General features: G+C 42.5%; 1 protein-coding gene across 5 annotated transcripts in view; it reads right to left on the bottom strand.

Moving 5' to 3' along the window:
* TBL1X (transducin beta like 1 X-linked) overlaps positions 1-17,591 on the bottom strand; it is a 223,459-nt gene that overhangs the window by 74,445 nt on the left and 131,423 nt on the right. The window contains exon 3 of one of the 5 annotated variants that reach the window (XM_057537878.1): positions 11,454-11,611. The exons of the other annotated variants lie outside the window; for them this stretch is intronic. The gene's annotated coding sequence lies outside the window, so the exon portion shown is untranslated. The remainder of the gene's footprint in view (positions 1-11,453; positions 11,612-17,591) is intronic. 5 annotated transcript variants of the gene reach the window in all.

Raw genomic sequence — 17,591 nt, 5'->3', positions numbered from 1 at the left:
AAAGAAAAACTTATACCGATCTTTTTCAAACTCTTCCAAGAGGGTAAAGAGGAAGAAACACTCCTGAAGACATTCTATGAAGTCACCATCACCCTGATACCAAAACCAAAGACACTACCAAAAAAGAAAATTACAGGCCAATATCTTCAATGAATATGGATGCAAAAATTCTCAACAAAATATGAGCAAACCGAATTCAACAACACATAAAAAAAATCATATACCATAATCAAGTTGGATTCATCCCAGGGTCACAAGGATGGTTCAACATATACAAATCAATCAATGTGATACATCACATCAAGAAAAGACAAAAACCACATGATCATCTCTACAGATGCAGAATAAGCATTTGACATAATTCAACATCCATTCATGATAAAAACCCTTACCGAAGTGGGTACAGAGGGAACATATCAACATAATAAAAGTTATTTATGACAAACCCACAGCCAACATAATATTCAATGGTGAAAAGCTGAAAGTCTTTCTGCTAATATCTGTAACAAGGATGCCGACTCTACCACATCTATTCAACATAGTACTGGAAGTCCTAGCCACAGCAATCCGACAAGAAAAAGAAATAAAAGGTATCCAAATTGCAAGGGAAGAGATTAAATTATCATTACATGCAGATGACATGATATTATATATAGAAAACCCTAAAGACTCCATGCAAAAACTACTAGAACTGATAAACGAATTCAGCAAGGTAGCAGGATACAAGATTAACATACAGAAATCTTTTGCACTTCTTTACACTAACAATGAAGTATCAGAAAGGGAAAGTAAAATAAATAAATAAATAAAAACAAACCAAAAAAACAATAAACAATCCCTTTTAAATCGCTTCACAAAAAATATTTAGGAATAAACCTGATCAAGTAGGTGAAAGACTTATAGGCTGAGAACTATACAACACTGTTAAAGGAAATTGAAGATGATTCCGAGAAATGCAAAGACATCCCATGCTCTTGAATTGGAAGAATTAATACTGTTAAAATGGCAATACTACAGATTACCCAAAGCAATACTATGGATTACTACCCAAAGCAATACTACAGAATACTACCCAAAGCAATCTACAGATTTAATGTGATCCCTATAAAAGTACCCATGACATTTTTCACAGAAGTAGAACACATAATCCAAAAATTTATATGAAACCGTAAAAGACCCAGAATTGCCAAAGCAATCCTGACGAAAAAAAAAAAACAAAGGAGGAGGCAGAACCCTCACACACTTTAGGCAATACTACAAAGCTACAGTAATCAAAACAGTGTGGTATTGATACAAAAACAGACATACGGATCAATGGAACAGAATTGAGACCCTAGAAATAAACCCACACAGCTACGGTCAATTAATCTTCCACAAAAGTGGCAAGAATATACAATGGAGAAAACACATTCTCTTCAGCAAGAGGTGCTGGGAAAGTTGGACAGCCACATGTAAATCAAGGAAGTTAGAACACACCATCACACCATACACAAAAATAAACTCAAAATGCCTTAAAGACTTAAATATAAGACATGATACCATAAAAGTCCTAAAAGAGAGTATAGGCAAAAAATTCTCTGACATAAATCATACCAGTGTTGCCTTAGGTCAGTCTCCCAAGGCAATAGAAATAAAAACAGAAAAAAACAAATGGGACCTACTCAAACTTATAAGCTTTTGCACAGCAAAGGAAACCATAAACAAAACAAAAAGACAACCTATGGGCTGGGAGAAAATATCTGCAAATGATGAGACTGGCAAGGGCTTAATTTCCAAAATATACAAACAGCTCATACAACTCAATTAAAAAAACACAACTCCATCAAAAAATAGGTGGAAGACCTATATAGACATTTTTCCAAAGAAGACATACATACAGCCAATAAGCACATGAAAAGATGCTCAACATTGCTAATTATTAGACAAATTCAAATCAAAACTATAATGAGGTATCACCTCACACAGATCAGGATGGCCATCATTAAAATGTCTACAAATAATGAATGCTGGCAAGGGTGTGGAGAAAAGGGAACCCTCCTACACTGTTGGTGGGAATGTAAATTGGTGTGGCCACTATGGAAAACAGTATGAAGATTCTTTAAAAAACTAAAAATAGAGTTACCACATGATGCAGCAATCCTACTCCTGGGCATATATCTGCAAAAAAGGCTAATTCAAAAAGATAAATGCAACCCAATGTTCATTGCAGCACTATTTACAATAGCCAAGGCATGGAAGCAACCTAAGTGTCCATCAACAGATGAACGGATAAAGAAGGTGTGGTACATACGTACGTACGTACACACACACACACACACACACACACACACACACACACACACACACACAATGGAATATTACTCAGACATAAAAAAGAACGAAATAATGCTATTTACAACAACATGGATGGACCTAGAGATTATCATACGAAGTAAATTAAGTCAGACAGAGGAAGACAAATATTATATACCATTTATATGTGGAATCTAAACTACGATACAAATGAACTTATTTACAAAACAGAAACAGACTCACAGACGTAGAAAACAAACTTATGGTTACCAAAGGGGATTTGGCAGGCGCAGGGTTCGGGGGGAGATAAATTAGGACTTTGTGATTAGCAAATACACATTACTATATATAAAACAGATAAACAACAAGGTCCTTCTACAAAGTACAGGGAACTATATTCAATGTCCTATAATAAACTATAATGGAAAAGAAAAAAACAATAAAAACAGTTTACACATAATTGCATCTATTATCCGCCTGGCTCTGTTCTAAGTGCTGTAAGTTATGTGATCCTTTTAATAAACAATGAAAGAATCCTTCCTACCAGAATCTCACAATGTGTTTTCAATGATATACCCAGGAACCACCACTAACAGTGTCATACCAGGGGTTCACATACACTAAATTATCTCTCTCCTGTTACGATTTTCTCATGGCTCTGAACCGTAGGCAGCAGAAATTTTGTGAACCACCTTTCCTCATCTGGCTCCTCCATGTACCCAGGTATCCACCTAGATAATGACACTCCATGTACAATATGCTATGGTTTGGCCAACTCTCCCAAATTTCCTACTTTTCAGAAATATGCTGAAATTTTAAAGACAACTTTCTGATTGACTTTGAATACATCAGTTGCTAGACAGTCCAATAAAGGGAGGTTCTGCTGTTGGAAGACTGTAGGTTCCCCAAGAGAATATAAAACCAACGTGCATTTCTTTAGACTTTGGAAGCTTGAAATCTAAAGATGACAGTACTTGGGGCTTCCCTGGTGGCACAGTGGTTGAGAATCTGCCTGCCAATGCAGGGGACACGGGTTCGAGCCCTGGTCTGGGAAGATCCCACATGCCGCGGAGCGGCTGGGCCCGTGAGCCACAACTACTGAGCCTGCGCGTCTGCAGCCTGTGCTCCGCAACAGGAGAGCCTGCGATAGTGAGAGGCCCGCGCACCGCGATGAAGAGTGGTCCCCACTTGCCACAACTAGAGAAAGCCCTCGCACAGAAACGAAGACCCAACACAGCCATAAATAAATAAATAAATAAATAAAAATTAAAGATGACAGTACTTGACGAAAATGAATGCAAGTGTGCCAAGCTGGTAATGACTTACAAAAATAAATGTTACTTTTAATATCATAATAGTGTCAAGAAGTAGGACACTTCTAGATGAGCCTTTATCCATTGGGAATTAAAATCAGGCCATCATCCTCATTTCTCTTTTCACTCACCCAACTAGGAAAATGGGTAGTGTGAGGTGAAAGGTCACAGTGCATTAATCATCTCATTTCTTATCATCTCATCTTTTTTAAAAAATCTATTTTTGGAATACCCTTTATTTAGGTGGATTATTTATTTTTTTGCCACTATGGTTAAGAGTGCACCCTTCTCTGTTTATGCGTAAACTCGAAGAGACAACACTAAAGGGATCCCTTCTCTGTTAAAGTTCTATTTATGACACAGAAAAAATGTTTTGAATTTTTTCTTAATGATAAATACTAATTTTGTGCATAAATTCCAAAGGCCTAACCTTTAATATTCTTTAAGAATAAGCATATACACCATAAAAACAACAGAAAGCTATAAATTAAAACCAAATAACATCCTAAAAGATCTTCCTTTTAAAAAGCCTGCATGGGGCTTCCCTGGTGGCGCAGTGGTTGAGAGTCTGCCTGCCAATGCAGGGGACACGGGTTCGAGCCCTGGTCTGGGAAGATCCCACATGCCGCGGAGCAACTAGGCCCGTGAGCCACAATTGCTGAGCCTGCGCGTCTGGAGCCTGTGCTCCGCAACAAGAGAGGCCGCGATAGCGAGAGGCCCGCGCACCGCGATGAAGAGTGGCCCCCGCTTGCCACAACTAGAGAAAGCCCTCGCACAGAAACGAAGACCCAACACAGCCATAAATAAATAAATAAATTTAAAAAGCCTGCATGGTCGGGCTTCCCTGGTGGCGCAGTGGTTAAGAATCCGCCTGCCAATGCAGGGGACAAGGGTCCGAGCCCTGCTCTGGGAAGATCCCACATGCCGCGGAGCAACTAGGCCCGTGAGCCACAATTGCTGAGCCTGCGCGTCTGGAGCCTGTGCTCCGCAACAAGAGAGGCCGCGATAGCGAGAGGCCCGCGCACCGCGATGAAGAGTGGCCCCCGCTTGCCACAACTAGAGAAAGCCCTAGCACAGAAACGAAGACCCAACACAGCCATAAATAAATAAATAAATTTTAAAAGCCTGCATGGTCGGGCTTCCCTGGTGGCGCAGTGGTTAAGAATCCACCTGCCAATGCAGGGGACACGGGTTCGAGCCCTGGTCCAGGAAGATCCCATCCCACATGCCGCGGAGCAACTAAGCCCGTGCGCCACAACTACTGAGCCTGCGTGCCACACTACTGAAGCCCACGCGCCTAGAGCCTATGCTCCGCAACAAGAAACCCGCGCACCGCAACGAAGAGTAGCCCCCACTCGCCGCAACTAGGGAAAAGCCCTCGCGCAGCAATGAAGACCCAACGCAGCCAAAAAGAAATAAATAAATAAAATAAAAGTTAAAAAAAAATCAGTAGCCCTGAAAAAATTATTTTAAAAGAAGTCTCCACGGTTAAATGGTAATATTTGTTGTCCAATGCGTACAAAAAATGTAGAGTTTGAATGTGTTTTGGACATAACATTTCAGTACTGTTATCTGTAGACGGTCATCTTGGGTGTGTCATCAACTCCCCTTTCCTGTGCGTTAATGTGTCAATAGATCATTACTGTACAAAATGTGAGAAAGGTTTTGGTAAACTTTTTGACCTATATTTGAGATGGAGGAAATGGTTACTATTGCAGCACGCCCATAAAGCTGGCAGTTACCCAGACAGCTACTGATGAAACTTCATTCACAAGCTAATGATGTGGACACACTCTGCACACTACCAGGGCGGGTGTCTGAGAACTTTCTGGGGAACCCAACTCTCTGTGGTCCAAAGAGTCAACAGAAACTTAGAATCACGCAAAAATTATAAACACTGATTTTTATCTTCGTTTCCCAAAGTAGACTGTGTTCATTTTAGTGCTCATTTCTAAAACAGTAGCTCTTAAAGATGACAATGTCACATTTAAAGCAAAGATTTCAAGATCAAATCTGTTGGAAAATTCTAGGTTTTAAAAAGGTAAAATAGATCCGAGAAGCTAAACAAACCCTATGCAGGATAAACACCAGAGAAAACCCCAAGAAAGCACAATTTCCTAAAAATCAGCAACAAAAGAAACTCTTAAAAGCATCCAGAGGGAAAAAAAAGTTACATCCAGAGGAAAAAGATAACAAATCCCACAAACTTGTTGTCTTCTGGCTTGCATTATTCTGGACAACGGAACAAAATCTTCCAAGGGCTGAAAGAATATGTCAACCTAAAATTCTACACTCAGATGAAACATCTTTCAAAAAATGAAGGCAAAGTAAAGAATTTTCCAAACAAACAACAAATGCAGACAGAATTCACTGCTAGGAGATCTGCACCACAGGAAATATTAATGGAAGCTCTTTAAGAAGAATTATCTCAGATAGAAATTTGGATTTATGCAAAGGAACGGTGACAGAAATGGTAACTACTGGGGTGAATATAAAAATATTTTCTTCTCATTTTGAAGTTTCTTTTACATATAAATGCTTAATGCAAAATAATTATGTATTGTAGCATTTTAAACATATATGAAAGATGTATGGCAACAGAAGCACAAAGAACTAGGTACAGAAGGCAAACAGAAACAGATTGTTGTAAGTTTCTTATACATGATGTGGTAAAGTATCATTCAAATGTAGACTGCGACAAGTTAAAACGCATACTGTAAACGTTAGTGCAACACTGTAAAAATAAAACAAAGAGGTATAGCTAACAAGCTAACAGTGAAGTAAAATCATAAAAAATTCTCAGTTTAAGCAAAAGTGGAGGAACAGAGGGAAAAAAAAAACAGAATGCACGACACAAGCAGAAAACAAAAAGTTGGTGGTAAATGGTACAACCTTTCTGATTAAAAAGGCTGAGTGTGAGACTAGATAAAAAAGCCACACTCAACTCTGTAACAAACCCACTTTGCAAAAGTACATATTGTCTCTGAATACACGTATGTATATTTGACACATGTTGATACATCATATATATTTACTATACATTATTGATATGTATTCCTATTATGTTCCACTTATCATTCTCATCTTCTGTGATTTCTTGTATTTCTTCCCTGCTTAGTGAGGCTGGGGAGGACGCTATGGAGGTGAAGACGACACAGAACAGGAAACGAAACAGAGCGATTCCCGGACCTGGAGGAGAGCACCCGCCTTTCATGAGGGATCCATACGTGAACATACACAACCCAGTGAACCTGCTCTGTTGGGAGCAGAGGGCAGAGAGACCAGACCATCAGGGTCCTTAAGAAGTCTGAACATCGTCACACCGAGGTTGCATCCGCCTGCGCACTTAAGACACCCTTGGGGGTTTAGGAATAGAATTCTGAGAAGTCACAGCCTCTGTTCTTGAAGTCAGTCACATTGCAGCTGAGACAAGTGCTGGGAGGGACTTCCTTGGCGGTCCAGTGGTTAAGACTCCACGCTCCCAATGAAGGGGGTATGGGTTCGATCCCTGGTCGGGGAACTAGATCCCACATGCCGCATGATGCGGCCAAAAAAAAAAAAAAAAAAAAAAAGAGAAGTGCTTGGATAGGGGGTGGTACTTGGAGGGATGGGGCAAAAAGGGCTTTCCGGGTGGCATGGCAGCTCCATGCCCGGCCCCATCCTGCTCCCCATGCCCCTGCGGTAGATCTGTAACGCCAGCTAACTTCCCACTCCACCTCAGTCTTGGAGTCTGTTTCTTGAGAAACCTTCTTAGAACAATGGCTCCAGCAGCACCTGGTACAAAATTCCGCATACAACTGCCCTGTCCTTTCAAGTGCCCTTATCATGAATGCTGTGAACACTTCTTTTTTTAATAAAAGAAAACGATGGTGTTTTGTATCTTTGATCAAAAAGCCCATGGGGCAGGCATTTCAATAAATACATGCTAGTACACAGTGTGCAGAAAAACACAAGGAACGCCCCAGAAGACTTCAGATGGGATGTACTTGGCGGTCTCTATTATTTGTCTAGTTAGGTTACTCTATTGATGATCCTCCCCTTTCCTGAAACTGAATTTAAAAATTGGGAGACATATCGAGATACGACAACAGAAGAAGGTAAAGTTCCAGAACTGTAAAGCAGGGGTGAGCACACTTTTTCTGTAAAGGGCCAAATAGCAGGTATCTTGGACTTGGCAGCCATCCTGTCACAAGTACTCAACTGTGCCTCAGCTCAAAAGCAGCCATAGACAGTACGTAAATGGGCGTGGGGGTGTTTCAATAAAACTTTACAAAAATAGGCAGAAGGCGGGGTTGGCCTACAGGCAGGAGTCTGCCGACCCCTGCCCTGGGGCAAAATCATGTTCATTTTATTAAGGTGTGCACTCATAACTCATTATTACATTAAAATAGACAACCGTATAATATCATCAGGGTGACTTGAGACATGAACACATGACAGAAGTGCTTTATTCCACAAGTGAAGCAGGTCTGTGCCTTGTCCCTGGGAATGACCACAGTGGAGGCGGCAGCAGGAGTGTGGGGTGGACTTCAGCCCAGGTTCCGGGTTCCTGGGACACACACACAGCTGCCACGGGGAGCCCTCAGGACACTCGTGCAAATGCCATGCTGCGTTAAGATGGTGCTTTCAGAACCCAAGTGCAAAGTCTCACGAAAACTTCCCAATTCTTTTATTTTATGGATCACAGAAGTGTGAACCTGAACAGAATAATCTCATCAGTGTGGAGATGACACCTTTAATTTTTTTTCCTTTTTAAAAATTATTTTTAATAGGTTTAGTTTTTAGAGGAGTTTTAGGTTCACAGCAAAATGGGAAGGAAGGCACAGCGAGTTCCCATACGCCCCCTACTCCCACACATGCCCAGCCTCCCCCATTGTCCACACCCCCCTTCCAGAGGGTGCATCTGCTACAGCCGATGAACCCGTACCGACACATCCTCACCACCCGAAGCCCACAGTTTATATTAGGGTTCACTCTTGGTGTTGTACCTTCTATGGGTTTGGACAAATGTATAATGAATGACATGTGTCCACCACTACAGTATCATAAAGAATAGTTGCACTGCCTTAAAAATCCTCTGTGTTCCACCTATTCATCCCTCCCTGTTCCCTAAACCCTGGCAGCCACTCATCTTTTTGCTGTCTCTGTAGTTTGGCCTTTTCCAGAATGTCACAGAGTTGGAATCATACAGCGTGTAGTCTTTTCAGGTTGGCTTCTCTCACTTAGTGATGTGCATTTCAGGTTCCTCCATGTCTTTTCCTGGCTTGAGCTCATTTCTTTTTAGCGCTGAATAATAATTCCTTTGTCTAGATGCAACAGTTCATTTACCCATTCACCTACAAAAGGACATCCAATTTTGGCAATGATGGATAAAAGCTGCTATAAACATCCGTGTGCAGGTTTTTGCACGGACCTAAGTTTTCAACTCCTTTGAGTAAATTTTATTTTTTTAAAAATGCCATTAGGGCTTCCCTGGTGGCGCAGTGGTTGAGAATCTGCCTGCTAATGCAGGAGACACGGGTTCGAGCCCTGGTCTGGGAAGATCCCACATGCCACGGAGCAGCTGGGCCCGTGAGCCACAGCTGCTGAGCCTGCGTGTCTGGAGCCTGTGCCCCGCAACGGGAGGGGCCGCGATAGTGAAAGGCCCGCGCACCGCGATGAAGAGCGGTCCCCGCACCGCGATGAAGAGTGGCCCCCACTTGCCGCAACTAGAGAAAGCCCTCGCACGAACCGAAGACCCAGCACAGCCAAAAATAAATAAATAAATAAATAAATAAAATTAAAAAACAAAACAAAACAAAAAAACAAAACAAAACAAAAAAAACTCTTTAAAAAAAAAAATGCCATTAAAATTATATAAGTAATACATGTTCATGGGAGAGATTTTAAGTGATTCTCAGCTGCAGGCAATTTTGTCCCCCAAAGGTCATCGGGCAATGTCCGGAGACATTCCTCGTCACAACGTGGGGGGAAGGAGGGCCCTGGCACGGAATGGGTAGAGGTCAGGGGTGCTGCTAACCTTGTACAATGCACAAGACGTCCCCCCATGAGAAAGGATTATCGGGCCCCACGTGTCACTAGTGCTGAGGTAGAGAAATCCTGACGTGAGGATAAAATGTTAAAAGTCTTCTCTCTCCAAGTCCTCCCACTCTCACCACGCAGAGACAGCCTGTACTCACGAGCTTCTTGCACAGTCTTCTACAAGTTTCCGCACATACGTGTTCTTACTTTTAACACAAATATATTTTGCTGGCTATGATCCTTGAATTCAGTCAGGAGTGGCACATACCACTCATGGTTGTTTAGTTGTTTTCATCACTCAACTCCTTGAACAGCAAGGCTGCTTACCACCCGCCACATAAAACCACGCCTTGCCCGTCAGACCGCAAAGCAAGTGTACATTTCATAAAGTCCCTCAGGTCCACTATACAACTTAACCATCACCAGCAACCCTTTCGCCATTCCCACTTTGTAGATAAAGAGGCCAAGATCTAGAGAGTTTAAGTGACCAGAACCGGGCTTCACAGCTCCTAAGTGGTTAGGATTTGAACCCCCAGTTCTAGCTTCAGTTTTGGGGCTCTCATCATTTCACAGCACAGCAATTCACAATTCACAGTAATTTAGATAGAAGGTAGGTAGTCAGTTTTTTTAAATTTACTAATTAATTTATTTTTAATTCTGGGCTGCTTTGGGTCTTCGTTGTGGTGCGCAGGCTTCTCAAGGCAGTGGCTTCTCTTGTTGTGGAGCACAGGCTCTAGGCGTGTGGGCTTCAGTAGTTGTGGCACGTGGGCTCGGTAGTTGTGGCTCGCGGGCTCTAGAGCGCAGGCTCAGTAGTTGTGGCGCACGGGCTTAGTTGCTCCACGGCACGTGGGCTCTTCCCGGACCAGGGCTCAAACCCGTGTCCCCTGCATTCGCAGGCAGATTCTCAACCACTGTGCCACCAGGGAAGTCCAGTAGTCAGTTATTTTTGCACAATGGAAGTACATCGGAATTTGCAACCAATAACACACTTTACTGAGAGAAGTCTTCTAGACACTTTGAATAATCAATCTGCATGTACACAATGCACCCATTATGCATAATTCTAACCCTTTCACATTTGGTTAATCTTTAACACTTCCGAGCTGGTCTGAAATGTATTCAGTCGTTTGCACTGTACCGACAAGCAACTAAGTTGAATTCATTTCTGGATTTTCTATGACACTTTATTTTTTTCACCTGACTGACATCAGACTTTCTCACAGTTACTCTCTATGTCTAGGACATAGTAGCCGGAACAGGAGTGAGCCACCATGGGGCTTTACATTTTGTTCACGTGCGCATCTGTCCCATCATGTCAAGCCCAGACTCATGGAGTCTTAGATCAACAGTGAATATCTTATTTATAGAGACCATTTATTTATAGATGAGGAGGATGACCAAGTAGGTCATTCCACTGACCAAGAAACCAGCAGAGTGTGCAGTCAGCTGAGTAAATGACAGAGCAGAAATGGAATTTCAGTTCTTTAGGGATAAAACCTAGGCAACTTCTACATACCCTAATTCCCATTAAAATTCTTACTCTGTTGATTGACCTGCCTTCAAGATGTTAATGCTTCCCTTGTTCCATCGCTGGTACTGGAAACTTGTGAAATCATAAGCAGCAATTATTACTAAGATACATGACTGCAAAATCATAGCTAAATATGTACAATGTGCATTCTCACATAAGGCCTAATTTCATGCGACAATGGCTACTGAATACGAGTATTTTCCAATTCCTAAAATGAATGTTGCCCACCTTTTTAGAATTCTGATTCCTCACTGCCCTTTCCTGCGACGTGACACTGCTAACTAGAGTAGACTCACGTGTGGGTGCCCTTCCGTCAGTCCTCCAAAGACGGGGGCTGGAAGGTCACGCAGGCTGGGTCTCTCGGACACGACGGCTAAAGGGTTTTAGGTTTGCGTCTTCCTCACTCTCACGTGGCTGAACCACATCAGCGTAAGTTTACTCCCACGTGCTGTGGCTGCAAAAGGCAGTTTCTAGTATTAAATTCTTTGGGGAAAGAAACACTTCAGACAATTCGTGTGAAGCAGGACCAAGAAATCTATCAGTTACGTAAAGCCCGCTTTCATCGCGATGAAGCACTCTGACATAAATCCAGCCAGGGAATAGGTACCACTGACCTCTGGAAATAGATGACGTGAGGCACTGAAAGATAACATACCTCACGGAAGCAACGGCCAGTGCAGGGTCTGGCATTACCTCTGTCAAAAAAAGACTTGAGTTTTCCTAGTTTAAAAGGGAGACTGAATCTTGAGATAGAAAAAAGAACACATGAGCATTTCTGTGAGTCAACTACCTCTTCTGACTGGTCATCAGAATTCCCAGATTCCTAAGGGCGTGAAGGTCCCCCACTGGCTTTTATAGTGTGGGCTTGGGATGCTGAAGTCACATAAAATATAGAGAATCTCACCGTGCCTGATCAGGAATACGTATGCCCAAATGTGCACGTGTGGGACAGAGAAACACAGCATTTGTGTCATGCTTCAGGGCAACATGAATGCATTCCCCACCACTGATGTGTCACCATCCTCCAACATCTCACAGACTTGGACAGCCGATCACCGGGGGGGTTGGAACCTGGAAGTCATGCCGGGTTGTCTGGCCCTAAATCCCGTCGTCCTTCCACTGCACCACTCGGCCTATCTTTAGATGGCACTTCTGAGGGACTCTTAAAAATAAAATTAAAAAAAAAAACAAAAAACAACGCTCCTTCTTCTAACAGTTTATATTTGCCTTGAAGGCCAAACTCTTGCCTATGTCTTGTTTATCCATCTCAATCATGCTGTATTTATGCCCGGTCTAAGTTGGCTTTCTCTTCCCTGGATTTCAGTGTGGCCTTGTTTCTCAGAAATTTACACTCAGTGCTTGCAAAGGGTAGTGGCTCCCGTACAATGCATCCCTTACAATGCAAGCTGGCAGACTCTCTGAGAAGCAGTGTGGTCCCGGAGTGACCTTGGCTAAACCCCAGAATCCCTCGCTGAGGGCTGTGTGTCTCCTGGTAAGTAACTTAACTTTTCTGTGCCATGAAAGGAGCATAGTGCTTTACAGTTACACTGCACAAATTCACACGTTCAAATACACACAAAGCCAGACGTGTAGGCTTGTACAGAACGACAGTTACAATTACAATCGCAGCGTGGGAACAGCTGCACACTGGGCACTGGAATTCTGCTGTGCTCCTTTTGTTCTATATTCTCTGTGATTTTTAAAGAAAAAAAATAAAAACCAAGATGAATCTTATGTGTATTTTACCACAATTAAAACATAAATAAAAATAAAAAGCCAAGATAAATCTACAAACATTTTCATCAGTCACTCCCACAAAGGAATAAATGTGAGAATTCCCTTAAAGGGACCAGAACAGTCACACAAATAAAATGCTTCCGTTTCAACTGGAACATAATCACATTTATCCCTAGTTTTTCTTAAATGGAAACAAATTACTTGGTTTTCAAACAACGGAATTCTTAAGTGAGCAAGCGTGTCTAAGAAAGAAAGAAAGAACAGGATCACATGAGAAAACAAATCAGATTAGACTGAGTGTAGATGCTACAATTCTTGACTAGCGGTTATCTTCATGCTACACTTAACCAAATGATTTTATCTGCCTACCTTTCTCTTTTATTGATACCATTTTACCAGTCTAGTAGGCAACAGGCTTCTTCATGCAAATATAATTTCACACACAGTTTCAAAAAGGGAAAAATGCAAACGCCCTATTTCCTATAAAAACCAAATATAAAGGAAAAATAGAATTTAAGTGAATTTCCTAGTTTAAGCTTAGCCTGATTTCCTTTGAGCTGTTCAAATTTCTCTCAGGCCTTAAGATCACTTTCATGAACTAAAGAAAATAATATGTTAAATGCATAATTACATAAGTGCTTGTAGTATTAGTTGGATGTGTATATTAAGAAGCTCTGGGGATGATATTTCTGACAACAAATTAAACAGAACAAAGTGTTACCCTAAAATGGTACTTTGAAGGTGTCATTGTTAACAGAGGGAACCAGTGCTGTGTCAGATTTCCGGCTGTGTGAATAGAAATTTTCACAAGTCACACATAGCCCTAACAGCACAGAAAAGCACTTTGCAAAAAAATGCTGAAAATGCCCTTCCGTTCTAAGTATGACATTTACATGGTTTTACAGAAATATCACAGATTAAAAATAGAAGACAGTGCCTTTTAGTAGGGCACAAACCTTGTTCCCTAAAAAGTATATGAGAAAAGTAAGCGAATTTTGAGAAATCTTTCTCAGTTTGGATCCTCCATTACACAGAGATTTACTTCTTTTTCAGTGGGAAGAGACAGCCCCTTACAAGGACAGGGAGGCAAACTCTGGCCCTGGGAACAGAAAAGCAAATGTACCTGAAGTGGGCGAGTTTCAAACTTGGTTGGGGTTTCACACCTGCATCTCCGACCGAAGGAAGTCTCCCCAAGGACTGATGCTTACTTGTGAAACGGTGACACAAATAAGGTTCAGAACAGTGTGATAAATTAGGGAGACGGCTTGATGACCCACCAAGACCACTGGAAAAGCCCCCGTACACGGGCAGAGCATTCAACAGGTGTAAATATGCTCATCTGACTTGTTGTCATGTTAACCTGTTCGATTCGAGGTTGGCAGACCTGTTCTTAAAGGGTCAGACAGTAAATATTTTTCACTCCATGGGCCATATAGAGTTACAACCACTCAATTCCACCACTGTAGTGAGCAACAGTCAGACAATACAGACATCAATGGGTATAGCAGTGTTCCGAGGAAACTTTAATTATGTACAATAAAATTAATAGAATTTTCATGCATCATGACTTGTCGTTCTTCTTGGTTTGTTGTTTTGGACTACTTAAAAATGTAAAAACCATCCTTAGCTTGTTGACTGTACAAAAGTAGGTAATGGGTTAAATTTGGCCCACAGGCTATAGTTTGCTCACTCTTGTGTGAGATAAGATGAGGCATGGTTAGGATTCCATTGCTATCATACCTTACCAAGATTACTTAAAAATGAACCTCCAGGAAAACATGATGGTTTCTCAAAACATTCAACAATCACCAGATGATCCAGCAATTCCATTTCTAGGTATAAAACCAAAAGAACTGAAAGAAGGAAACTAAACAGATGTTTGCAGCCCAATGTTCTCAGTAACATTATTCACGATCGTCAAAAGATGGAACAACCCAGATATCCACCGATGGATGAATGGATAAACAAAATGTCGTCTATACATACAGTGGAATATTATTCAGCTTACAAAAAAAATGAAATTCTGACATGCTATGACGCGGATGAACCTTGAAGACATTATGCTAAGTTAAATAAGTGAGACACAAAAGGACAAATAACCTAGGATCCCCCTTACATGAAGTACCTAGAGTAGTCAGAAATGGAGACAGAAAGCTGGGGGGCGGGGGGGAATGGAGAGGAGAGGAGAGTTACTACTTAGAGTTTTAATTTGGGAAGATGAAAAAGTTCTGGAGATGGGTGGTGAATGCACTTAATGCCACAGAACACTATACTGTGTACTTAAAAGTGGTTTAAAAATGGTAAATTTTATGTTACATATGTTTTACCATAATAAAAAAGATCGCAAAGAAAATGAACCTTCAATGCAAATGTATTTCTTCCAAAGACCCTGCTGTTGGCTACAGACAAACTTAGATCAAAATATCTGTAACACTTAAAGTGGGCTTCAGCCAATTTACTCTGAAGCAAGTCAAGAATAAATGTCTGCTTTCTTTCCACAAGCCAGAGTCAAACTCTCCAACTGTGAAAAAAAAGTTGTACTCAGTTATCTTCAAACTCAAAGGTGACATTTTGAGATACTTCCCAGTGGAGCAGAGGCATTCCCTAGAAACAATCTCAGGATCTTGGTAGTTTCTGGAATATCTCTGAATGTCAGTCAAACCTAGAAATTCTTAAGCAGCTTCTGTCCTTGGAGAATTTAGCTTCACAGTGGCAGAATGACACATTTTGGTTAATTAAATTTGTATTGATCTTTGTGGTTGGGAAATGGGATCAATGTTATTGCTAAATCAAGGTTAATCATAAAAGTCATTCAAAAAAATTAACACATTATGCTGTTATATGATGCTCAGGACCGTACTTGTAATTGTTAGCAAAAACTCTAGAAGCCCAAGAAAAACAGCAGGTATTCAGATCTACTTAATCTAGGCTGAATCATTTCTTCCCACCCAAGATGAAAGCTGCAAAGTGAGGAAAAAAAGGGAAATTTAAGCATAATTCTTAGTGGAAGCTGTTTTCCTGATTAGAAAGAAAAGAGTTAAAAAGAATAAGATGATATTGATGCATTTTCTGTCAAAAAGTCTCCCGATGGCAAGTTCACTAAATTCTGATCTCCTACAAGCTTACTTTGTAAACCTCTAAGAAAATACAAGGGATTATTGAATGACTTTGGAAACCTTTTAGCCACCTTAAGTTTCCAAAAGGAATCTTTTTTTTTTTTTTGGCTGTGCCTCTCGGCTTGCAGGATCTTAGTTTCCCCACCAGGGACTGAACCTGGGGCCCCAGCAGTGAGAGCACTGAGTCCAAACCACTGGACCGCCAGGGAAGTCTCAAAAGGCATCTCTCTGACCTTTGGCTTGCTTTCTGTATGACTGCAAATCGAGCCCCTTTGGACAGGACTGCACTGCCATCCATCTCCCCCGTGAACTCACCGAGCCCCTGGCTTCAAATCCCAAATACGTGTCTCAGGGTCCTGGCCTTCCCAGCTGCACACTCATCCCTGGACCAGCCTGCATGACGCATCCACTGAGAGGTCCCACCAGCATCTCGAACATGGCATGGCCACAGCGGAACCCTTGACCCACCCACCAGCCACACCAACTCGTCCCTCCTCCAGCCCGCCGTCCGAATAAATGACATCTGCCTCCTACTCAGGGTCACGTGCCAGACCCGCACTCCTCCAGCCAGGACATCTGCATGTCTGCTGGTGCACCCTGCTGAAGAGTGTCCCAAGTCTGTGCTTTCCTTCCCAGGTCCTCTGAGCTATGCTAGTGGAAAACGAGACTGGGACTTCCCTGGTGGTGCAGCGGATAAGACTCTGTGCTCCCAATGCAGGGGGCCCAGGTTTGATCCCTGGTCAGGGAACTAGATCCCACATGCATGCCACAACTGAGGAGCCCGCCTGCTGCAACAAAGGAGCCGGGGAACCGCAACTAAGACCCAGCGGAAGGAAGGAAGGAAGGAAGGGAGGAGGGAGGAAGGAAGGAAGGAAGGAAGGAAGGGAGGAAGGAAGGAGGGAAGGAAGGAAGGGAGGGAGGAGGGAGGAAGGAAGGAAGGGAGGGAGGGAGGGAGAAAATGAGACTGCCTTATGCCTGGAACCCACTGGGAGCCACTTCAATCCCTCCCCCACCAGCAGCCAGCCACCAGTTAGTGCGGTGGGAAGCCGCTGGAGGGTTTCAAGTCCAAACACATCACCATTACCATCACATCCTGTAAGGAACTGTCTGGGGGTCCCCTGCACACAGCTCTCACCTCATCTCCTGGTCAGTCGCCTGCCCCCATCTTGCTGGCCTGGCCTCCTCTACGTCCCTCGAGTTTCTAGAGCTCAGTCCCGCTGCCTGCCCTTTGCATGTGCTGTTCCCTCCTTCTGGAACTCTTTTCCCCGGCTCTTCCCAGTTACATCCTTGAGACTTCAAGTCGTCAGTCTCCATTTCTTACCTCTAATGTGCAAGCCCTTCCACCCCAGGCCCCTCGGTCACATCACCCTGCTCATTCTTCACAGCACACGTTACTATCAAGGCATCTTGTTGATCAGTTCCCCTGTTTACTGCCTGTCTTCCAAGTAGCAGGCAAGCTCCAGCAGGGCACGGCCTCTGCACCCACATGGCTGAGCCCAGAGTGTGTCCAGCTCACCCTCCATCCGCAAAGCTAAGCCTTGTGCCACACGCAACAAAGATGCTTAATAAACAGCCTAGGAC

The sequence above is a fragment of the Balaenoptera acutorostrata genome, chromosome X, assembly GCF_949987535.1.
Source record: "Balaenoptera acutorostrata chromosome X, mBalAcu1.1, whole genome shotgun sequence".
Lineage (NCBI taxonomy): Eukaryota > Metazoa > Chordata > Mammalia > Artiodactyla > Balaenopteridae > Balaenoptera > Balaenoptera acutorostrata.
The sequence above is the reverse complement of the archived record's forward strand: the minus strand, read 5'-3'. Positions and strand labels throughout refer to the sequence as shown.